This window comes from Anomalospiza imberbis, chromosome 7 (genome assembly GCF_031753505.1).
Source record: "Anomalospiza imberbis isolate Cuckoo-Finch-1a 21T00152 chromosome 7, ASM3175350v1, whole genome shotgun sequence".
NCBI lineage: Eukaryota > Metazoa > Chordata > Aves > Passeriformes > Viduidae > Anomalospiza > Anomalospiza imberbis.
The window spans coordinates 3774672-3799641 of record NC_089687.1 but is presented as its reverse complement, the minus strand read 5'-3'; the positions used below and the strand labels follow the sequence as shown (position 1 = coordinate 3799641).

The following is a 24970-nucleotide window of genomic DNA, read 5'->3' as shown; positions in this document are numbered from 1 at the left end:
ATTTGTAAGCCTCCAATAATTTTGAAAAATTAGGTAGGCTGACACCAACCCTCTATTTTTCACACTTAACAATAACACTTGGGTGCCAAAGCCTGCACGTGGAAATCAGTAACATCTATGGAGTCACTTAACTGCACACTGAAGTGTGAAACCAGACAAAGATGGACAGGTTGTGTTTACCTATCCAGGATACACCTGGAATAACAAGACACCCTGGAAGTTGGTCACCTCCAAGGGCAGCACTGGTGGTGTCCAACTGATCTCCACTCACCCCAATTAATACCCATTTGCCCTCAGGCTTGTGATTGCTTTGCCTGTGCTCAGGGTATTTCAGTGCCTGGGCCTCCCTTGTGCTCCACACCAGATTAAATTGTGCATAATTAAAGTATTCTAGAAAAAATACCCAAGTAACTTTCAGCTCCATTTTCAAAGGAAAAGGTGAAAATTTCGTGAAGTTGCAATGAGACTTGGGTCCTAAATGTTTGAATCATTTCTGACAATGGCAGGCCAAAGACTCAAAGTTTTGAAAACCTTATCCTATATAATGCAAATCATCGATGGCTGCACATTAGGAGGAATTCAAAACATAAAATTTTTACAGTTTATGGTAAAAAAATTACACTGTATGTAATATTTTGTGAACTGCATTTCTTTTTTTCTCTCATCACATTAAGTTCTCTCACTTGGGACACAGAGACACTGCTCTCCTCACACAAGGCTGTTTGTCCCCAGCTCTGGACAGGGGTGTCCTACCTGTCCCCTTCCACCTGCTGACACACACCAGAACACAACACTCCTTTATGGTTATGTGACTTCCATCTCTGCCCAATTCATGAGAGTACTTCTGTGCAAGAAGCAGCCTCAGAGGCTTCACAGCTCTGGCAAAATCCCCCAGTGAGAAAGCATTGTGGTGGTTGTAAGCAATTTGAGAAAGAAGGAAGGGCCTGGAGTTTCTTATTCCTGTTATCTCAAACTTAATTAAATTTGAAACGTGGCAGAAATTAGGACACAAACAAATAATTAAAACATTAATCATAAATGAATTCACAGCTTAAAATATAGAGTCCTTGGCACGGATTTCATGCGAGTAGCTGAAAGTCTGTTACTTCCTGCAGCACCTACTCTTCTGGTAAATTCAGTACAGGTTGCCTGATGAATTCAGAAGTTACTGGAAAAGAAAGGGGAGAAGAGAAGGAATGGCACTGACACACTCCTATGTCACACCAGTTTGCTCCCTTAAACAGCCCAGGCTTAGGGCAGTTTTAGAGGCACAGAAGTTACATTGAAGTGCCATTTTAACTCAAAGATACAACCAAATTTATTAATTCTCACTGTGAGGAAAACTAATTTCCCCACCAGAACTATAAAATACAATCTCATTCCTCTGCTGACTACCATTAGTTTGAACATATATTGATTTTTTGTGGGGAGGCAGCAGGTTGGTAAATAAATACATATCTGAATGGCCAAATATTTTTGGTCACCCCTTCCTATTTTGCTGTAGGTCCCAGCTGTCACTAAGGTCTGTCACTCTTTTACAGTCACATGAAGTCAGTCTACCTGAAGTACAGGTACAGCCTAATAGTTAACAGACATACTTCATTCATGATCTTAACATCTCCCCTCTCTCCTGAAACCACATGAATCCAGGCTCTGATTGAAAAGGAGAAAAAGAGAAATCAAGCATGTTACTAATTGTGTCTTGAAAGAAAGATTCCTTTGATTCCCAAAACTTGTAACCTTGTCAGACCTACCATGTACTGGAAGTACACTGTGAACCATGCCATCATTTCAGGGCAAGCAGAGTAAAAAAATCATTAGCAGACATCTAATAACACCAAGAATTCCAAACCCATCAAACCTCTCTCCCCTTTTCATCTAACAAACACATCATATTTATCAGAAGCATTATTACCTGCATTCAAAACTGGCAGCAGTAAAATAACAGGTGGTGCTGCTTCAGAGGTCTTCACCAAAGCCATTTGGGAATCTTGGCCATGCATCTCAGTGGTGAGCAGTATTTCTTCCAACCCATCCTATCTGCTTCAGTCCAACGGACAGATTTCAAAGTCTGATTTTCTTGAATGTAGTAGCATTCTTCAATCTAAATAGAACTGGGGGGAGGAAAGAAAAGAGAATTTGAGCTCAACTGGTCTAACTTTCCAACTGTTTTAGGCTAAGAAGAGGCTGAACATTGCCCAGAGGGGTTGCAGTCTCCCCATCCCTAGAAGTGCTCAAGACCAGCTCAGGATGGGGCTAGGAGCAGCCTGGTCAAGTGAAAGGTGTCCCTACCCATGGCAGGGGGGTGGAATTGGATGATCTTTAAGGTCTCTTCCAACCCAAACCATTCTGTGATTTTGTGAAGAAGATCCATCCAAATACTGCCCAATACTACACCATACAAATATTTATCCCAAATACCCTCCTAAGCCTAATAGCATCTGTGAAGACAGACCACACGTGAGATAAAGGCAAACAAAAGGAGATCCCATAATCATGGACCTCCAGAGAGCAACCAGTCCAAACTCTCTGCCCAAATCAGAGAGCAAGAGGGTTCCCAGGACCACTCCAGTTCTGAGTATCTCCATAGATGGAGCCTCTCAGGGTAACTTGTTCCACTGTTTGGCCACTCACAGCAAAAAACTTCTCATTGTAACAGAATTTCCTCTACTTCAGTTTGTGCCCCTGAGCCCACTCATCTCAAGGATGAACTCTCCCAGCTCTCTCTGCCTCCCCTCATGTCACCTCTGCATTCTCACAGCAGGGTTTCCCACCCTGGTGTTCTGGCCCAATTACAGTGTTCCTGTATTTTGATGACTGAACTAAATGACTAACTGCAGATGTATTTCTCCAGCATTCTTTTCATCATCTGAAAAATAAAGCAGCAAAAATTATATCACAATGAAATTGCTGATTAAGTGGGCCATGAATACATTGGGAAACCAAAAGGTGTAGGCCTTTCTCATCTCATTAAAAGTTACACTTAAGCAACAGGACATTTTTAATCTTTTCTGTCTCAGCTACATACAACCTAAGTTTTTGTACAAAATACTGCATTGCAAAGATTTAATGTGTCAAAAGAAATTAGTTAAATATAGCAATAAAGGCTAGATACACAAACCTATATAAAAAAAAAATCAGCTTTGTCTCACAAATCCTTCTATCACAAAACCATAGTGACCAGCATTTATTTTTATTTTTAGCTTTTAAGCTTTCACTGATGGAAGTCCAAGTTAACCTTTACTTTATTTTGTCCTGGACTAAATCCACTGTGACATCCTTTCTGCCCTTTTAAATACAGAAATTTCTTGGAAGGCTTCCAGTACTTTGAAATAAACACATTTACAAGATATGCAACAATTAACATGAGTGGCTCTAGAGGCTCCTGAGACAGCTCTGAAGTCCCTATGATGTGATGTCCAGATATGTTTATATAACTTTTCTTATTTAATAGTTAATTTCAGAAATCACTTCTTTGCCATCCTTAGCAAAGTGGGTGTGAACTTTCTACTCCAAACAACAAATGATATGGGAAAGGAGAAAAAATATTAAAAAAGAAAAATGGCATTAAAAAGGCAAAAAAATTGCATTAAAACAGTACAAGTTTATGCTTAATGATGTCTAAAGAGCAAGCTGACTTTGAGGCACACTGGAAATGACCATTTCACCCTGTAGCTGGTTGTGTTGGAGCCAGGGGACAACTGCACTAAAGATCAGAAGATTGTGATGTTTATGCACCTACAAGATGACATCTGTCCACTTCTCAATCACAAGTCTCACTACATGTTTCTACTTATTTCTCAAAATTACAAGGCTTATTACAATTTTACTTCAGTTTTCACAGAAGAACTTGAGATTCTCAACAGCAGCAAATTTGTGAGAGTTTCCAGTCGAAGCACCCAAAGAGATAAAGCAGATACAGGATGAGAGGATATTTTTCAAAACAAATACAAACTGGCAAAGTCTGAGGTCTTTTACTGTTGGATACTATGGGAACAAGTTAAAATAGCTCCTCAATCACCTGCAATTATCTTCAAAAGTTTCTGGAAGTCAGAGAAGCTCACAAAAACAATGAAGTACCAGCAGAGAGCTGGAATCCTACGACAGAAGTTTAGCAACTAAATTATAAATTAGATTTTTTTTATTACTATCTTGTTTAATGTGTAATTAAGTCAGGAAGTATTCAAAAAAGTTTCATCCTTCCTGCAAACAAGGGATGAATAATTCTAAGGATCCCTTCCAGATAAAATTATGTATTTATTATATTATTGCAACCACAGTAAGATCAACAGAGTATGGATTGGAAACAAGCAGATGAAAAAATGCTTCCACATCAGTGAAGCAGCACAGAGGTCCCAGACTGTTTGTTCCATGCTGAACCTCAATGAGGAATAAAAATATTCAGAAGTAACTCCGACTAAAGTCCAAATAACAGTCCCAATTCCCTACACGGGCTCTTGTGCAGAGAAGTTGCTCAGCCCAGCGTTTTAAAAAATGGATTTTAAAAAGTTATCTGCAAAATAGTCAAATACTATTTTTCTTTCATAGCTACATACACACTGTGGCTCTTCAGCCAACTGGCAGAAACGTTAAATCCCCAAACTTTTATCATTTTTACAATATGTAGAAGTAATTTTTTTCTATTTCATGACTCTAAGAAGTACGACTAAACAGAGCACTACTGTAATTTTCTAATTATATTTTCGCAAGTTTTTAATGTCATAATTTAAAATATGAACTCTTTATTTCAAGCTGATTAATTAGAATATGTTCCATTTGGGGAACAAGAGTTCAATATCCCACTATCAATTAAACAAAATGCACTCCTTAAATTTAAGATTAAAATCCAAAATGTAGCCAAAAAGTTTCTTCCTTGTATCTGTCAGATCACAAAAGCATCCAATACAGCAGGATAAGATTGCCAGAAAACCCTAACACTTTCAAAACTATATTATTTAGTGCAGTGGTTTAGCTCTGAAGCTGCACCAGAAACGACATCCGAGCTTTGGACAGTAAGCCTTTTTCCAATGAATTTCTTGTAAAGTCAACAATTATAATTTATTCTGATCCTTTGTGTCATCATATTAGTAGTTATTTTTTCTGCAATCCCAGAGCAGCCACAAATAATGCCATAGAAGAGGACTAATATAATTACAGGCTGAAAAAGATAGGCCAGCACCCTTACACTCAAAACTACCCTCTGTGGCTCCTTCATACCCCATATGTTGCTAATAAAACTGTTTGAATCATACCTAGGAGACAGTTTTACTGATATTGTATCAGGTCCCTGGGTTCTTTGTATGAGATACGATGTCACCAGCACTATAACTATGCAAATTCTGTGATACAGGATCCCACTGGACACAATATTACATACGTAACTCGCAGTATGAACCTGGGCATTAACAATAATTCTAGTGTTATATAAATGAAACCACTATGTTTATTGAAAAGCTCGCCACACAACAACAAAATCAAATTTAAAAAGCAATAAAGAGCAACTGACATGCTCATAGCAAAGATGGCAACATTGGTATTTTTCCCCAAACAATGTAAATTTTGCTTTGTGCTCATGTGACAATGCTCTACAGAAACTTTTGGCAGTGACACTAAGCAAATGCAACCCCATCAACAACATTAATAAATTACTTTAAATAGGAACCTACAGAGTCCCACTTTTAAGAACAAACACGTGATGTTCAGCAAGAATCACTGTATATTCAGAAGTGGGATTCTCAGCTTCTGCTACCAGTCATGGACTAAATGATAGAGACTAAGAACGGCAGCAGTGAGAAACCAACAGCTTGGAGAGATCAACACACGTCGTGCTGAAGCACCTCAGAAGAACCAGCTTGTGATCAGAAAACACCTGCACCAGACCTCTGTGTGACCTCAGGCAAACAAGGCTCCATCCTGGCTGGCATCATGTGAAATAGGGTCCCTCATCTTTTCCTGCTTAGCTCTGTGGTCCCTGCTTTATGCATACCACATACACCTGCAAAAAGGCAGGGCAGAGATCTTAAGATGGGTGTTGGAAGAGACAGAAAGGTGCAATGAGAAATCTGACAGCACAGGCAGCTTGGTGCACATTCCTCTTACTCATGTTTCCAGTAATCTCTTCCCTCCACTATGAATTTATTGGTTTGCTGCAGGTGAGGAGGGCTAGAGCTTGTAAGGAGTCTATTTTTGAAAGAAATCAGAAAAAAGGCAACAGGCTGGCATGACAAAGAGAGTCTGATGAAGAGCCAGACTGAAGAGACAAAAGGATGCTATTTTGCCAAGGTATCGTGAGAATTAATAAATCAGATCATTTTGTAAGGTAAATTGTACAGTAAATCTGTATTGTAAATTGTCTAATACATATGGGAAAAGCCACAGCTCAGTAGTCCCTGGCAATATCTTTAATGGCTTCAAACACAGCTAGAAAACAAATGACACACAGCACAAGTACCTAAGGAGTCTCACTCTGAGAAGCTCCAACTTTAAATAACTGGTGGAAGAAAAACAGAGTTGTAACCAGGCACTCAGAAAGGAAGATAAAGAACTGATTGATTCCTGTCACTTGTGTGCTTCCACTACAGTACGAGCTTAAGCAGTTTTCAACCAGTCTCTATGCACTACAAAAGCCATAACAGTTTTATTCTGTTTAAAAATCAATAAATAGCAGCTTAGGTGACATCTGACAAGGCAGAAAGCTCACACTTCTTTCCCATCAACATTCTGCCCTCTGGTATTGCTGCTACATTTTATCATCATGCAGTTCAGAGAGAAATATATACCTAATTCCCAAAGTTCAAAAAAAACAACCCCCTCCTTCCCAAATATGGCCCAAAGCTGTTATGAAGTAACTTATTTTTAGCAAAAGCACTTATGCAGATACTTAATTTTAATTAATAGTCTCACTAACTTCAACATTTGCACAGCAAGACAACTCCACGCTTCAATTAAAGCCTGCACAGAAATGCTGTGCTGATTCATGGCCAAAAGCATGACAGGAACATCATTATATAAAATGCTCATAAAATTTAAAGAAAAAATATAACAGGATCCTCACCTTTAAACAGAACATTAGACACCCTCTAAAACTCACAGCTTGAGCAGAACTTGCAGGTTGCTGAATATGTGAATGCCAGGGGTAAAATATAATCAGTGAAATTATTTCAGAGTGGGCAAAAGAATTTTGGGTAAGTATCTTAAATGGAAACTACAGCAGGCTCAGGTCTCCTACCTTGGCATGTGCCATGGCTGGTTTTCAAGACTGGAAGATTCTTTACCAAGAAAGGAGGCAGCTGCACCTTTACTTCTGCTCTTTTTCCATTGTTCACACAGCACATAAATTGATTTCTATCAATAAGCAATTAATCATACCCAGGCCAGTTCAACCTGATTACACTGGGAATCTTCAGCAGATATTCACCTCCAGGGAAGAGACACGCTGAATTATAATTCTGCCTATCATAATATACCTATAACAAATCTAATTTTGAAATAACATGATACCTAAGAAATACAAACTTTATTTCCACTGTCTATATAATATCATGAACTAATCTTTACTTACTGGGCAGAATCCTTAAAGAGAGTTGGCAACAATTTTTTGTTAAAATATTCTGGTCCTGTTTAAAAGCAAAACTGTGGCACCTGATGGCCTATGACTCCCAACCACCAAGTAAGAAATTTAGAAGTGTAAAAAAAACAGAAGAGCAGAACAAAGCAGCCCAGGTGACAGAACTCAAGTAACAAATAGACAGAAAAGAACAGGTAGAAAATGAACAACTGAGCATTTTCCTACTGGAGCAATTTCTTCCCAGGACATCCACTCCTCTCCAGCTCAGCACTAGCCTTGCCAGCCTGCCCACACATGAGCTAAAATAAAGCCCAGCCAGACCTGCCTTGGCTCTGCAGAGCACCAGCTTGTGCATTTCCCCAGCCGTTTCACACCTAATTTACAGAGTGCGTTTATCCATCCCTGTATCTCCGAGATCTAACCTGGGGAGTGACTAGAATCAGAATCATTTAATTGATTAACACTTAAGTGAGATGCAGAAAGCAAACAGAACACACTGGAAGACTTCCTGAAAATGCATTATTTTTATTCCGACTCCATTAAACAGTCCAGCACTTTTGAAGGATTAATGAAAGAACTATCAAGAAATAATACAGAAGAGGAATGCTGAGTCTCAGGGAACATGCCAACACATGATGAAGTGCAGACACCTCTCTGGTAGTAATGAGTCAAGCCAGGATGTTCCAAGAACCACAGGGACATGTGAACTTACCCACTTGATCAGTCAGAGTTTATTTGATTTTCATTAAATAGCATTTTGATAATTCCTCCCTGGATCACAGACTGTAGTACTCCTCAACTTATAACAGCCATTCTCACAAAACTCACATTTTTTCACACAGAAATGTCTACTAAATATCCAGAACTGAAAGCATTCACCTTCAAATTAATATCCAAAAGCAGTCAATCAGTGTATGCATAGGTGTAAGGATTATTTCCACAAACCTCGTGAAGCAGGACACAATGTTTCACTTACAGCTGCTATTTTTTAAAGCAGGAACTGAAGACAATCCCAAGAAGAGCAGGAGTAAATAAGTTTCTAAACAAACAACTTGCAGAGATGCTTTTTAACAGGACCAGACAAAACACTCCCTAAAGTTGCATTTACAAGCCAAAGCTGACCTCAGGCACCACACTGAGTTTAGATGAGAACCTACATGGATACTGACCTCAATAATACTACAGGGGCAAATTTGGCATAGGGGAGACTTGCTCTTGAACAAATGTTTTCCAATGTATTAGGCATAGAGAAGCTTTTTTTCTGCATCAAGAACCACATGTCACATTCCTTAATCTGTTTCTTTTCTTGACCAAACACACTGTGGACAACCTAGAGAGGATGCCCCTCGGTCTTCCTCTTTGAGGTTCCCATCTGCAATTTCCACTAACAATGAAAATACATGGATTTTTTTTTCCCCTCAAAAATCACAGTCACGTGCAAAAAAACTATTCTAAGTTATTAGAGACAATCAACACTAAGAAGTTCTGATAGAATTTTTTACTGATGTTAAATCAAGTGCCACAGAGACCACAATAATGCAAAAACAGGGAGAACTGAAGATGACAAGCAGCAGGAATGGCTGTGCAAGAGGCATGAGAATCTAGGAACAAATGTGGTGACAGGTCTAATTTAACACAAAAGGAAATAAACACTAATTCCACACTTACCAGGCCTTCCTAGATCTGGTTATGCATAAAGAATATAAAAAGGAAGTGAGATATATTTAACTGTGTATCCCAGCATCATTCCCAAGTAAGAAACTTCACTTGTGACCCTGAAACATCTGCAGCTCTTCTCACAACAGGGAGAGGTCATAATTCCAGGCAGAATCACAGCCAGGCACAGAATGATGCAGGACTGCTCACTTGTATCATACCACAGTCCAGCCATTTTCTCCACATACTCCTGGACCTTTTCACTCACTCAGGAGCGAACAGGCAAAAAGAAGAGGGCTGGTCTACAAAAATAATAATGGTCCACATCTCAAAACCCTGACTGTAAATCATCTCCCTGATCCTAATAAAATGAACCAAAAGTTTAATAAGACTGGACACATTTAATTCTTTGTACTCCGTAGATTGAAGAACAATTAGGAGGTTGGAAGCTGAAAAGTGGCTTAAGCTTTTTCCACAATTGTGTGGACAAAATTCATTTGACCACAGGAAAGCATTTACATATTTAATATAGGCAATTTTAAATATTTTAAATAGGTTTATACTGGCCTAAAAATAGCATCTTGAATAGGTTATTATTGCAGTAAAACGTTTGCTTTATACCTGAGTAATGAGACCACCAAATGTAAAAAACCCCACATCCAGAATGTGCAGGCTCTTCACCATTTCCCTCTCTGCCTCAAACTCCAAGTTGCAGAGCTTTAGACAACCATATTCAATGAAATCAAATTCAGACTAAAATTTTCTAATACTGTCTTTACAGTTAAGTACAACACTGGCCAATGCTTACCAGGTTACAATGCTAAGCAATTCAAGTGATAATCACAATGATGAATGTGTAATCTAATGCCCATTTGCCTTGATTTATACAAACCATCACATATCAGCCTCATGCATCCATTTTAAATCACTAGGAAACATCATTCTGTTCCTGATCTGAGTCAGTGTTAGCTCTGAATTTAGGCAGTTCATTTTTATTTGTTTGCATTAACCAGAATCAGTCTTCACACATAGTGGAAGATGCCTGGGGCTGCACAGTCCTCTGCAATCTCAGCAATTGGCCCTCTCATTCCATGTGATAGCTATGCTGAAAAAAATAAGATCAACCAAACTGCCCTTCCAGCTGTGGGAGAAACAGATCAGACTGTTCTTTACTTCTGAAGAAAAGGTCCCAAAAAGGTCAGTCTTTCATACAAAGTACAGACCATTAACACTGGATATACAACTATTGTGATGCTCACTTTTTGTTTGTATAATGGGGATTTGATTGTACCTATTTCAGGAGGTTCTATACATATGGCCTTTAAGGTCCCTTCCAAACCATTCTATGATTCTAAAAATGCCCCAAACCTTTCAGGTACTACTCCTTGTCTGCAAATAAAGCTCACTAATGTAGAGAAATTACGATTTTTTATTGACAAGAGTTTTGTTTTGAGTAGAGAGGCTGAATGAAACCACACTTGCTTTCTTGCAAACTCTCACATTATGTGAGTTAGATGCAAACACAACATGTAACAATGAACAATTGATTGCTCATTCCTAAAAGTGTCCAAATTTCAATTAGAATAAAATGATAGAATTTTCAAGTATCTGAAAAGACACTAAATTAAATGATAAGAATTCCAAGGTCAAACACCTGCTTTGAGAAGCACTTTAGCCTGGTTTGCACTCAGCTTTTTTCAGAAACTAACTGCAGAAACAGCATCCAAACAATTATAATTTTTGATCTTTTAACATAAATGATAAATTCTTAGGCTCATTCTTTTATATTCCATCCCATATTCTTCCAAATAAAAGCTGCCCAAAAATACTTTGCATGAAAAACTAAATGTTCCCAGTGACAACTCTGATCAAGTGATTCTTTGCACATGAACACTGAAAGATGCAACAACAGCAAGAACCACTAGTTATTCTTATAACTTCAAGACTAAACCCTAAATATAGTACATTTTCAAAACCTCTTTCCAAAAATTCAAGTAATATGTTCATCGCTTTAACTGAAAGCTAACAAAGTACAACTTGTATTGTGCTGCAGGCCATAAAGGGAACGTTCTTTATTTGAGTCATGGTTGGATGAGGATGAAAAGTAGTTTTTGAAAATTTACAAGTTTTGACACTAGTGTGTGTTTATCGTTACAAGTTATCCCTCTCTATTTATCAGACTGACTCTAGACCTTTCTCTACCTTCAAAAAGACAATTTCTATCAATTCTTCATGTCCTTACAGCTAACCATAGGAAACTGCATAGAATACACAGAAAATCCACAGCTGAGAAAGAACATGGAGAAAAGAAAAGACCTCAGTGCCTGCTTCACTAAGGCAAGAGAGGCTATGGTTTAAAAGGAACATTTAGTAATTAATTTGCCTCTAGCACAGCACTCAAGTGACATTTTGCTACCATTTACCTATCCTGAGTAACCATTCTGCTACATAAAAAATGTTCCCAAGGAAAAGGAACTTGGAAGCCCTTTCTCCTCCACCCTAAACTGATAATTCACCAGCACTGCTTCCAGTACTTCACAGCAGAGAGCTGTACTTTGCTTGTGAATCCCATAGAAATCTTTATTTCTCTACTCCAACCAAAGCTTTATTCAAAATAAAACTGTTCTTAATTTCTGGAGAGTATTTGGGAGGCTTGGTTTCATACAAGACAGGTGGTGCTTACCTGCCTGTGGCAGCCCTTGTTAGTTTTGTAAATTGAGACACTGGATTAACAGTTGGAAAAATGAACTCTCAATTATAGAGCAATTTCAATACTTAATCTTCTAAATTTGACTTTCTGAAAGATGAATTACCAGCCTTCACATCAGTCTTTACTGACTGCACCAAGATGAAAATACAGGTCTACAACACGACTACACTATTTATTGCAGAGCAAACACCAGTCTGCAGGAAAAATCCCTGACACCAGACTCTGCAGGTGCCTCCAGGAGCCACCGCGACTACCAGGAATTTTTTTAACAGAAACTTAAAGGGCAAGGAGAGCCTATAATTGGTTCTGGAGCTTCCCAAATGACCTCAAGATGCTAAAGCAGAGGCAGAAATGTAGATAGCCTGTCACCACATGCAACAAAGCCTTGCAGGAGCAAACAGAACCCTAACCTTTCTGCAAGATGCCACAGTTCCAACTTACAGGTAAGGCAGCATCAGAGACAAGCAACTGCTGCTGTTTCCAAAGACTTGAGACTTAAAGGCTTGGCTAGTAAAAGACTTTTCTCCCCTTTTTTATCAGATACCGTTTTCTGTGGGATAACACAGCTTCCAGCATAGGTGATTCTTCAAAGGTCTACAGGGAGCACCTGGAGATCTTGCAAGATTCTAGACAGTAACACCAGGGCATGAAAGACCTACACTGCAATAAGATCACCTCACACAAGATGTCCTGGCTTGGACATACAGTTGAATGGCCCACCAATATTTTTGCACATGTGCACATACACTGTGTGTGCTTACATGAAAACTCAGCAAATTCAAGCTGAGATGACATGAGCTACAACACAGCATTTTTCTACTTACAAGGAAGAATCAAATCCAGTGCTTCTGTAACTTCTTTTCCCACAATTTAAAAGGGTTTCTGTACACGTCTGTGAAATAAGCTGAATAATAATTACCTCATCACAACATTTAACTAACACTTGTCACTATGCACTGCTAACAAAGAAGAACCACTAAAACTTTTCCTCTCAAAGCAAGACAGAAGCAAAGGCTTAGTCACTTCTTCACATAACAGAAGTTTGCCAAGCAGTTTACCAAAAAAATCAAGATATATTATTTCTCAAAGCAAAATAACACATTGCACTTGGAAGATGTGTGCTCTCCATACTGAACAACACCTGTTACATACCTGAAGGGGTTTCCTGAGCAAGCCAAGTCTCCCCAGGTGGTAATTACACTGATCAAATCATCCCCACAACATGTTGTAAAAATGGAAAGCAAGAAGTAAAGGTAGTCTTAATGCATCAAGAGCTTCTTCTGATTTCATGCAGCACACAAAAAGAATAAACATGGAAAATTCTGGCGAGGCATTAAGGCAATTCTTACACCCAAACAATTTGATAATGTAACATTGTGTACCAAGCCAGTTTTTTTCATAAATAATGATCTAAACAGAATACAAGTCAATTCACCAAAAGATATCAAAGATATCCCTTTATTACAAATGATCCAAGTATCCCCCTTGAGGCTATGGCTATCAGAAAGCATTTAGCTGGCTCTCCAGCCAATAATTTTCAGATCTGTTTTATTATGAAACTGTAACACATGTTCAATAACTTTTAACTTTGCTATACAGAGCAACAAATAATTTCCCAGAACCCTTTGGAAAATGTGACACACAAAATGATTCTCTAGTCAACTTGTTTATTATTAAGCTGAAAAAAACCCCATATATCTGATCATTTGATCACTGGAGAGAATGGCAAAGTATTGGGAGCTTCAGGACAGATGGACGAACTTCAGGTCATATAAAACACTACCAAGGCTGTATTTGAAGAAAAATGTGAAAGTTTGTGAAAGCGCCCCGGGTGAAAATACTTTGTGTTGCTAAGAAACATCATCCCTGATGATGGATGAATTAAATTGTCTCAGTTAGCAAAGCCAACTCCAGGCATCCCTCGTTTATTAAGAGAATGTTTTCTCATACTGGTAATTTATTTCAACAGATACATACAAATAAAAAGCCCTACCTTAAAATGAAACTGAGAATTTCAAACTTGCATAATTAATGCTACAAAACAGAATAGAGTTTACATCTTGAACAGAATTTAATAACTAACATTTCACCATGTAAACTCTGAAAATGAATACTAACACATCCAGACTATTAAGAACTTATTTTAGGATTGTCTGCAGTGAAATATACTGTTCAACTCCCAAAATTACTCCATGTACAATGCAGTGAAGTACAAAACTCTTCAAATATTTCTAAGCACTGAACATTGTCAATATGCAGATAATCAAATTTTAAATATCACTGACAGAAAACCATATTCATTTGTCACGATAACAAAAACATAAAAAATTATGCATGAAAGAAAACATGCACACCACCTGCTTTAGTGATGTGGACATTGTCTTAATGCTGCATCTAGTTGTTTTTTTAATGTCTTACTCACTGTTTCTCCTGCAGGACAGATTGGTGAACTTAGGTCAGAATCTTTGCTTTTCTGAAGTGTTTGCTGTTGAACTCCCACAGATCATACCTGCTTTGCCTGCCGTGCACTGCATTCAGTGAAGTCCTTTCAAAGGTACAGATGGAACAGGGGAAGGCCTCCAGCTTCTCTCTTCCCACCAGCTGCACATCAGGCCAGAGGAGCTCACCTGAAAGGAGAAAGAACAGCAAGTACATCTCACCTGGCACAGCCTTCAGAGCAGGACACAACAACAGAGGAGAAGTACAGCAGATGGGGAGCCCCAATAGAAGAACAGTCCCAAGGTCAGGAAGTAGCCCCATGATTGCTGCTCACAGATGAGGGAAAGGGCAGGGCTTCCTTCACAACCCAGAGAGGAATATGCACAATTTTATGCCACCCAGAAACCAACACAGTTGTTGCACTGAAAACAAACCAAATGCAAAGACCCATTTTCCAAGAACACAGCTGGCAAGGGGAGAGTCATTAAAGAAAATGAATTTTCATTTGTCTGATGCCAAGGCTTTGGGGTTTTTCTTCCTAGTTACTCTAATGGAGATTTCAAGTTAGAAATCCCAAATTTTAGGCCTACAGAGTCCAATTTAAGGAAAAAGGTAGAAAACCCTCCATAAACTGTTCTTTGGATCGCATCACAGCTTCCAAGTCAGAAATTACCACACACAGTTACACGCCAGTAAATGTACTCAGCTAGTCAATACGCAGAGGCAGCCACAGAGGCTCTTCATCCCAAATAACCCCACCACGGAGCAGAGCTACCACTGGAGAGCCCAAGGAGAAGTATTTAACAATGATACCAATTTGGCTGTGCTAGAGGAGATGTGTTTCCTGTGGGCCTAATAAGGAAGAGCTTTACAATCTGAGCAGAAGCCTTTCAAAGGCTCAGAGGACATGTCTTATCTGCACCACTTCTGCTCCTGGAATCCCAGAAATCCTGAAGACAGAAGGCAGATCAGACTGCAGCTTTCCTAGGCACAGATGTTGCAATCACATCTGCCTTAACTCTAAGCCAAAGTCCTTGTGTCTTCCCAACTCTGTGAGCATCTCTCAGTTGCTTTGGTGTTGGAAATGCCAGGGCAGAGGATAAAAAAAGTGTTTCTGATCACATCAGGTGTAGTAAAACACCAAAATAAAAGAAAAACGTCTGCAGATTATATTCCAAGCAAGTAGCAAGAAAGAAAAGGTTTTGAAGCAGCAGCATTTCTTCCATTGTCTACATGTTTCACAAAATAACACTTCAAATCTTGAGATCTGATTGATCAAAGCTGGTTTTTTTTAAGTGTTGATCTAGCAGCCATGAAGAATGACCATTTGTGGGTCAGACACTGCAGTATAATTAAGATGAGTTTTACACACCACTCAGAGAACCTGAGTCACCCATGGGTGCAGATCCATGTAACATTCTCTAAGCTTTTTTCAACTCATTAAAAATCCTTCCTCTAAACACCTATAGCTACAAGATTTCAGATTTGATTTGTCCTATCTCAGGTTGCTCAATGCAAGACAGACACAGACAGAAAGAACCAAGACCAGCACTGGCTCCAAAGACAATGAGGGAATCAAAGCACAACACAACTCTTCGGTGACTCCAGCTCCAAAGGCTGGGTCTGAAACAAAGTACAGGCTGCAGGACCCTGAATATAATAAGCTTCCTCTTGGCATTTTCAGAGCAGGATTATTTAGTGTTTTTATTTATCACTTAGATGATGAACAATATAATTGCAAAATTTGGTAGTTACCTGGGAAATGCTGCAAGCATTCTGGGAAACCGAGTTAGAACTGAGAGAAGTGGGACTAAGGGATTAACAGCAAAACTGAAATTGGGGTTTTAATACTGAACTGAATGCCAAAACTGAAAAATAATTCCAATTTATAATAACAATAGGAGCATCGTATGAAAAAGATGGTAAGCTTTATTCTGGTCATCACTGATCATAAGGTTGTACATTACACTCAGGTTTCAATACAGATGTATGAAACGAGCTCAAAAGAAAACCTAAGCAATCTGGGAAAGTTAAAAAGTGAGTACAAAAATAAAAAGATAAAGAGAGATGAGACAAGCTTCAAAATAGGTTAACAGCAGCTACAAGAATCATTCCCCACTACTGTAATACCCACTGCAGGGGGAAAAAAATGCTTAACAGGTTAGGGAAAAAATTAGAATAGTATTAGAGGAAATATGCTACCTCTAGGGATAGTTAAACAAGGGATTAGGTTATGGAGGGGTTACACAAATCTCCACTGATTGTTTTCAAGACCTGGTAAGAAGAACATGTCAGTAATGGCCCATATATCACTTTCTGGCCTGACACTGAACTACACACTCACACATCCAGTACAGGGCCTCAGCACAGAACAATGACCTCCCGAGTTCCCCGTCTTCTTTCCTAAACTTAAAGGCTGCACAAGTTTAGGCTCCTGCCAGGCGACTCAGCAGGTGACTTGACTGCTCCTTAGAGCTCCGAGCAGGCTTTTGATATCTCTCTTTTCTAAATAGCCCAGGCAGGCTGTGATTGACAATTTTCTCTCACATGAAGCATGCTACCTTAAATGTGGAGTACTCTGAATGATCCGCCAGGGAAATAAAGTCAAACTACAGAGAAGGCAACGGCAACTGATCCCAGGAATCCAGTCCTGGGAAGGAAATCACAACTACTAAGCTGGGCAAGGATGCACATCCCATTAGTACCTATAAATACCGACAGTTATATTTTCTTTTCTAGTACCTCCAATAAATAAGTCTTAATAAAAAGAAGTATTTAACAAAGTACTTAGAGAAATAAGGAGGGAAGGTTTGACGTTCCTAAGCTTATTTTCACAGCGGTATGAAAGGAAATGAGGTAGAGTCAGAACTAATTCTCCTTATATAATTTCACATGGAATGATTAGTTCTGCCCCAACAGTAACTGCTTTCCAGAGGGTCCTACTTGTCGCCAAGATTGCATACAGATGCTCTAAGTGTAGCTTCCTTATTCTCCACTGACAACCAACTTAAAAGGCCAATATAAAATTCATTTTACTATAGAATGAAATTCACAGCATGAATAGTAAAATAATGTCAGAACTACCATGAAACTGTAGTGGCTTGTTGGAGGCTGTGACTTTTAAAAGTTTAATCACAAAATGGATTCACGGAGAGGAGCGTGCAGAGCAGCTTTGTGCTTCAGCAACATGCCATTGCCACTAAGGATGTCCAAGAGCTGTGGCTGGACAAGGAGAGGGCAAAGGCACAGAGGAGCATTCGTGTCACATGCCCTGCTGAATATTTTCCTTTAGAAGGCAGGTTTCAATCATCACTGGGCTAATGCCCCCCTCTCTTAAGCCTGATTAGGACAGACATTCCACATGCAGAAGGTGCTAGAATTCCTAAGTCACCTGGGTCGCTTCTGGGTGAAATACCAATTACTGGGAATTCATCTCAACCAGGCCCACAAAAAGAAAGCCCTGAAAGACACCCCTCAGCCCAATGGTGAACATATCACACGGATAATCCTAAAACTCCTTGCAAAAAAAAACCTGCAATAGGTATTAGTACTCTTATAAAGCACTGCAGTGCTTTGTGTTTAATCCTTGCATAGACACCAGTAGAAAAGCCACACTCAATTCCAAAATTTCTACTGCAAATTCCAGCTCAGCTGCTATTATTCCTGGCTTTTAAAGGATATATACATTTCAAATATGCATAATAGTAAATTTAACTAACAAGGAAAAATTTAAGTCACATGCCAGAACAGCATGCAAAATAATAGCATACAAACTTTAAACGTGTGTATTTTGCAGTTTTTAGCACATCCATTTGTTTTACAAAAGACCTACAGATTAAATACAAAATACACTATTAGTTTTAGGCACAAGAACAACCAATTTTTTATGCCTTGCCCGAAATAATGACTAATTAGGCCAGCACCACCCTGCAGTCATTTCCATAAATCTTGCCTTTACATTCAAACCACAACAAGAAGAAAACTGACTTAACAACAACAAGAGCATATTTCTCATTAAAGTTTTCTTAAAGCAAGATCAGGACAAGAAATTATTCTGTAAAGTCAACAAGCTGATGTTATTGTTTATTTGGAAAACTTTAACTCAGACCAAACAAAAAGTTGTACTCAGAAATTTGCTGTATTAAACTGCAATCAGCCAGGGAAAACTTTCAACTAGGAAATCTTAAAACAGAATTTCACAGGATCTTAATGGATTTCTTATTTAGCAAAGTCATCTCACCACATATTCATTGTGTAAACCTTGAAAAGAACCAGAATATAAAAGATGCAATATGTTCAAATACTTGTTGAATTTTTGATTTTGGGCATATTCATATTTAAAGTAAATATTAAAGCAGAAAGATACACAGGAAATACAATTCAGATGAAATGAGGAGCTGTACTTCAATTAAGATTTTTGTTTTAAAATGATGGCAATTATGGTGCTTCTGAGAAATCACTTGTTTAATTATATATACTAGGCAAGATACTTATAAAAACACTTTATTTCCATAATGCAACAGGGACTTTATTTTATTTACAAAGGTGTCAACTGGTAAATAAAAACCAATAAAACAGAATCAAGACTTATAGAGTCACCATACTCCCCAATAAGTTTATTAACACATAACTGAGGTTAGCTTTTGTTCCTACCCCAAAACTGATTGGAAAGAACAGGAAAAAGTGAGATATTTTTCTAAGAGGTGGTCTAGAAATGGAGCTAAGCCACAACACCACTGCTCTGGCTACTCATCCATTCCAAGTTTTAAGCATTCCCAACCATTTCCTTTTGCATGTATACACAAAAAAAGAATATTTTGCGATATTCTGGAAGCTCTTCCCTACACTGGCTTTACAACAGGCCTGTTTCTAATACGTGTATTTTATTAAGCTTTAGGAGGATTAACCAAGATCCTCAGTTCTTGAGGAAAATAAGGCATGGCAACAGCGAGGTCTCCAGCCTTCATTCCAACACACTTGACTGCTGAATTCTGCCAGGGTGAGTCATGTCCACCATGGGACATGGATCCCATCCCAAGAAGGAATAAAACACTGCATCATATTAAATCTGCATGCAATTACTTAGGTGTGAACTCAAAGGGTGTGTTTTTATCTCAATGACAGCTTCTAAAAATGACTGTGAAAGAAATCTTGCACCCTGGATGGTGTTTTATCCATCAGGACCATGACCACCACACATTTTCAGTTGCCAGAGGCATGGCCAAAGTGACCTTCTTAAGAACCACTGTTGCACCTCCCAGAAGAAAACATTCCCATGGTATTTAGGGCAATTTCATACTTGTACCACTGAGCATCAGTAACATAGACAACCTGCTGCACAAACAGGCACTGACTGCCCAAAAACAATCTTGGAACAAAACTGGAAAACAGCATGTGAAGACACACTGGTACACTGTTGTGGAGCCACAATATATACAGATGTTTTCAGATGCAAAACTAATTAAAGTCCCCTTTTTTGGGTCCCCCTAACATTTTTTTTCCCAACAATTCAGCAAAATTACAATACAGTAAATTACATATGTAGTACATTCTGAACATTTGATTATGTGCAAACCTATATACACACACAAATATTTAAACCAAAGTTGCTTATCCAAGATCTACTTACTTCAAGATTTATGTATCACAACTGTTTGTGTTCTTTGCTTTGACCCTAAAAAAATAATTATTCGGGGAAAAAATACAAACCACCCTTAGTGCCTGGCCTTGCCTGTTTTCTTCTAACTTCTGCATTTCATCATTAGTGTTACATGCTTCACTGTTAATTTTAGACATTCCTCCAGTTCTCATTTGGACATCAAAGAGCTAGTCATACCCAAAATACCAGCAATCCGAAATACTGGCTTCCCTACTTATTGTCATTTATAACTTGAAAAGATCTTTGATTTCTTGCCTACAGGAAATACTGCCGATCAAAAATAAAACATATATATGCTCCCATGAATTCCTATAGATGGGGTCCAGGATTTAGGATAATGGACTGGAGATGTGCTTTTCAGATTTACATTTCCTACCCTGCCTGGCGCTTCACATGTTTATTTTTACTTTCACATCTGACACGCAGCAATATGGCCAGCTAAGGTGTGTGCTTAAGACATCCTTTGATATAAATCCATGGAGAAGTGAAATTCACACCGGGTTCTGCGTCCTTGCAGCACTCAGGCCCCGCTTCCCCACCGATAACTCCTCCGTTTACAGATGGCTGGGGGCAGTCCAAGGATGGCTCTCCACAGCCCCTTGTTAACAATTCTGCCACCAAAGATTAGAGTGATTTTCCTGCTTTACAAACTTGGTAGAGAACCTTTGTCACGTACAAATGGGAAAAAAAATGGTAGCCAGCTTTTTTTCCTTTTCTGAAATGCCTGCTGCATGAGTTCCTAACAGCCTTGAGTTTATATTTAGAGTTTGCTCTTCACTTTTGCAATTTTTTTAAAATTAAAAATAATAGTACGTTACACAACTAATTCCAAACAACGAGAGACTCGCTCTATTCAACTCAGCAAGCCATTTGCTTTGGTTTTGTTACTACTCCCACTGCACAACAGCTCATGTCTGAAGCAGTGGAACAATCAACATTAAGATGCTGCTCTTCATACCAGTATCATAAAATAGAATCATTAAACAGTCCAAGTTGGAAGGAAACTTAGAGATCATTTTATATTCCAACTCCTTGTCATGGGCAGGGACATCTTTTGCTAGACCAGGTTGCTCCAAGCTCTATCCTTGAACACTTACCACTACTATAACCAAGAATAACTCTCATACCACTAGAAATTTTCAGTTTATTTCCCTACAACAGAACACAATTCTCTTCACACATGACTGTGTATGTTACATTTGTGAACCCACCTTTTATAGAAACAGCAGTTAACACTTTTATTTAACCAGGTAACATCTCAAGTCTGTGGACAAGACAATTAGAACAGCTAATCCAAGACAGTATTCCTCATTAAGTATTTGCTCAACAGCTGCAGGAGAAATGCCTTACTCTCATGGCTCTCCCAAGCTGGATTGTTTTGGATAAACATATTCTGATCTTGTAAAGCCAAACAACAAGATGCATAGATATTTAATTTATTTTCTGTAGTTATATTCCAGCTTACAGACAGTAAGAATTGAAATACAGCAAATGGTGCCAGAACAACTTGCCCTCTCTATGTCAGGAAGTGCTTGGTGTTATCACAGCTTCCAACAATCATTCAGGTTTTGCACAAGGAGCTGATTGCAGGAGCCCCGAGCGAAAGAAAGCACACTAAACATGTGCTGTTTTGATGATAAAATCATCTGCTTAGACACTTCCACCAGTGCAGGACATTGGTCAGAGACCACAAAACTTTGCTGCTTTGATCAAAACAGAAAGTAACAAACTCAGGGCTGTAAACCGGGACAGAGGCCTAAAATGCTCAAGGCATGTGGATCTGAGCTATGGGCTCAAAGCACTTCGCTGTCACAGAGTGCAGAAAACATTTATAAAAAGCTAAACCAGGAACTTTTTGTTTTCATATTCTCAAATTTTATTGAGCAGAAATGTTTGAGGATAGTTTATTGCTTTTACCGGCCACTCTAAAATGGGCCTCCAGCCAGCTAGGTCTTTAAAATATGTCTATATCTCTGGTTTTAAAACAACATTAAGGAAGTTGTATAATTTTTACACTGGAGTCTGAGTGACTTAGCAGCAAAAGCGACAGGTTTCAGCTGCAGCACAGGCACTTTGCAAGCTACAAGCACCACTTTTGCAACAGCACCTGTTGCACTAGGTATTGATCTGATGCAAGGGATCCACAAGGGTTAATTAACAGGTGTTTAACTCATGAAACATCCCAGAAGACTCAAATTCAGGTGTACAAGAAATCAAACTGCATTTCACCAGCTGAGGGAGGAATGTGGCACTCTGTCTGTAAAGTACCAACACCCTGAGCTGAGCAGAGTTTTCTTGTGAGGTTAAACTGTCACTATCATTCTCTAAAGGGGGAAATTGACCAGAGGTTGTAAACAAGTCAATCACAAAACATACTTGTGTACTGCTACAGTTGTAAACACCAAGGTGTTTATACTACATTAAGAGTAACCTTCACTTTTTTTACATACACACAAACTCAAAAAAACAGGATTGATTTAAAATCCTATCTCCTCTTACCTGATTTGTGCAACCTGGACTCATAGTATCTAAACTGACTTTAGTACACCTGGACTTTTAAGAGAGGGGGAAAAAAGACGAGGCAAGAATGCACTTGACATGAGGCCTTGAAAACTAAAGGCCTCAATTAAAATTCAATATTGCACTTCATATAGAGGCTCTCTACATAAAATCCTGTCATGGTTAAGATTTAAGGTTAACCAGGTTAATAAAATCCAATAAAATAGTTCTACTAAATTATACCAAGCCATTGTTAAAACCCACACTAAAATCTGCTATTTGACTTTACCTGACTATTGGGCTCAACTTTGAACCATTAATTAAGCTTCAAACTATTTCCCATGCTCCTTAAAAAAAAAAAAAAACAAAGTACATGCTTTTGCACCTTTAAAGGTTTCTCTCCTCTAGTCTGCTACTCCAGTCATGTGTTGAAAGATTTGTGCAGACCTGCCAAGTCCCATTCATCCCAGACACACTTTCCTGAAGTTGGGATGTGTTTACAAAGTATATTTAAGCAGCCCCTCTGCTGCAAAGTGCTCTGTTCCAGGGCATACTTAGCTTATAATAATAAAGCCGATTTCCTAAAATCCACATGTTTTGTACAAGTAGTGTCTTTAATGTTTTTGTTTTCCTTCTTCTAAAAAGCCTGATGGAATGCCAAAGCTAAGCAATTTTTCCAGATAGCTTCACCAGCAGAACTGTTCATACGCATAAATATTTTAATTTTGCTACTTGGAAGCAAACTGGGTCCAGCTTTTGCCGCTCCCTTTAATGGCTCACAAAAAGCAGCCCCTACACCTTGCGTGCCAAAACAAAAGGGCAAAAGAAGAGTGCCGGCACCAAACAGCCTCCCCACGGGCACTGCGACCGCCCGGGCCCCGGCGGCGGCCGCGGCGCGGGGCCCCCGCGGGCCGGGGCCCGGCCAGGCCGCGCTGCCCGCCCGCCGCAGGGCCCGCGGCGCCCGGGAAGGGGCCGGGGCAGCCGCAGCCGCGGCCCGCGGTCCCGGCCCCGCCGGCAGCCATGTTAGAGCGGCGGGAGGCGGCCCCGCGGCTCCCGGGGAGCGGCCCCTGCCCACCCGCCGCGCTCCGGGGCACGGCGGGGCCGCGCTCCCCGCCCAGCCGCGGGCCCGTGCTCGGCGCGGCCGCAGGTGCCGGGAGCCGCGGCGGGCGGAGCCCGCTGCTCGGCTCCCCTCGGTTCCTGTCGGCTCCTCCCGCCCAGCGCGGCGGGGCTCGCCCGCACTCCTCTCCGCCGCCGGTCCTGCAGCCGAGCGCCCGCCCCGCTGACCCCTTCCCTCCCTCCCGGCTGGCGCGGGCGGCCCCGCTCTCACCCCACCCCGAGGGCGCTCACCTCCTCCTCCTCCTCTTCCTCCTCCTCCTCCTCACTCCCTCCTGGAGACCGTCGGCACCGACGCGCCGGCGTCCCGGCCCCTCCCTCAGCTCAGCGCCGGCCCCCCCTTCCGCCCCGCCGCCCGGGGACCCTCCCTGCCCGCGGGGACAGCGGGACGGGCCCCGGGGCTCGGCCGGGGAGAGAGAGAGAGAGAGCCCGGCTGCCGGAGCGGGGCACGGGCAGAGCGGAGCGATGGACCGGGAAACAAACCGTGCGACAGAAGGGACGAGCCCCTTCGCAGGAGTTTTGGGAGCAGGGAGGGGTGGGAGGAATAAATAAGAAGGAGTTATGCACCAGGTGGGCTAAATAAAAACAATTAGAAAGTAGATGGTTTTCCGGGAGAAGCAGCTGAAAAGAGTGACAATCAGGGCTGTTGCCAGTTAGATATGAGTAGGAGGTGTGTGTTCTCTCAGTAACTTAAGCCTTCTCAGGTGGTGCAGCTCCTGGGAGAAGCTGAGCAGGTGTTATCTTAGAATCATCATAGATTCGTAAAATGGTTTCGTTTGGAAGGGACCTTAAAGACTTCCTTGTTCCAGCCTCCTGCCATGGCCAGGAACACCTTCTACTAACCCTGTTTGCTGCAAGCACCATCCAGCCCAGCCTTGAACACTTCTAGGGATGGGGCAGACACAGCTTCCCTGAGCAACTTGTTCCAGTGCCTCACCACCTTCCCAGTAAAGAATTTTTCCTAATATCTAATGTAAACCTGTTTTCTTTGAGTTTGAACATGTTCCCCCGTATCCTGTCACAACATGGTCTTGTAAGCTGTCCCATTTTTCCTTTAAGTTCCCTTCAGACACGGGCAGGTCACACACAACGAAACCACCCCGAAGCCTTTCCTTTTCCAGGCTGGACAATCCCAATTCCCTCAGCTGTGTGTCACAGGAGAGATGCTCCATCTCTCTGATCAACCTGGTTTGTCTCCTTTGGAGGTGTAGCTGTTACAGGCAGGTGTATCAACACTCTTTTTGCCCACACTGAGTAACAAACCTTCCCAGCAAAACTATTTTAGAGGAGAAATGTTTTGTCACACAGACTCGGTTTAGCAAGGTGT

General features: G+C 40.3%; 1 long non-coding RNA gene across 1 annotated transcript; it reads right to left on the bottom strand.

Annotated features, from left to right (window-relative positions):
- Positions 1–74: 74 nt before the first annotated feature.
- Positions 75–23881, bottom strand: LOC137476805 (uncharacterized). Its single transcript, XR_011000623.1, has 4 exons — positions 23858–23881; positions 14443–14560; positions 1916–2104; positions 75–1168 (listed from the first exon to the last, which is right to left on the bottom strand). It is a non-coding gene; the product is annotated as an uncharacterized lncRNA (long non-coding RNA).
- Between the last annotated feature and the right edge of the window lie 1089 nt (positions 23882–24970).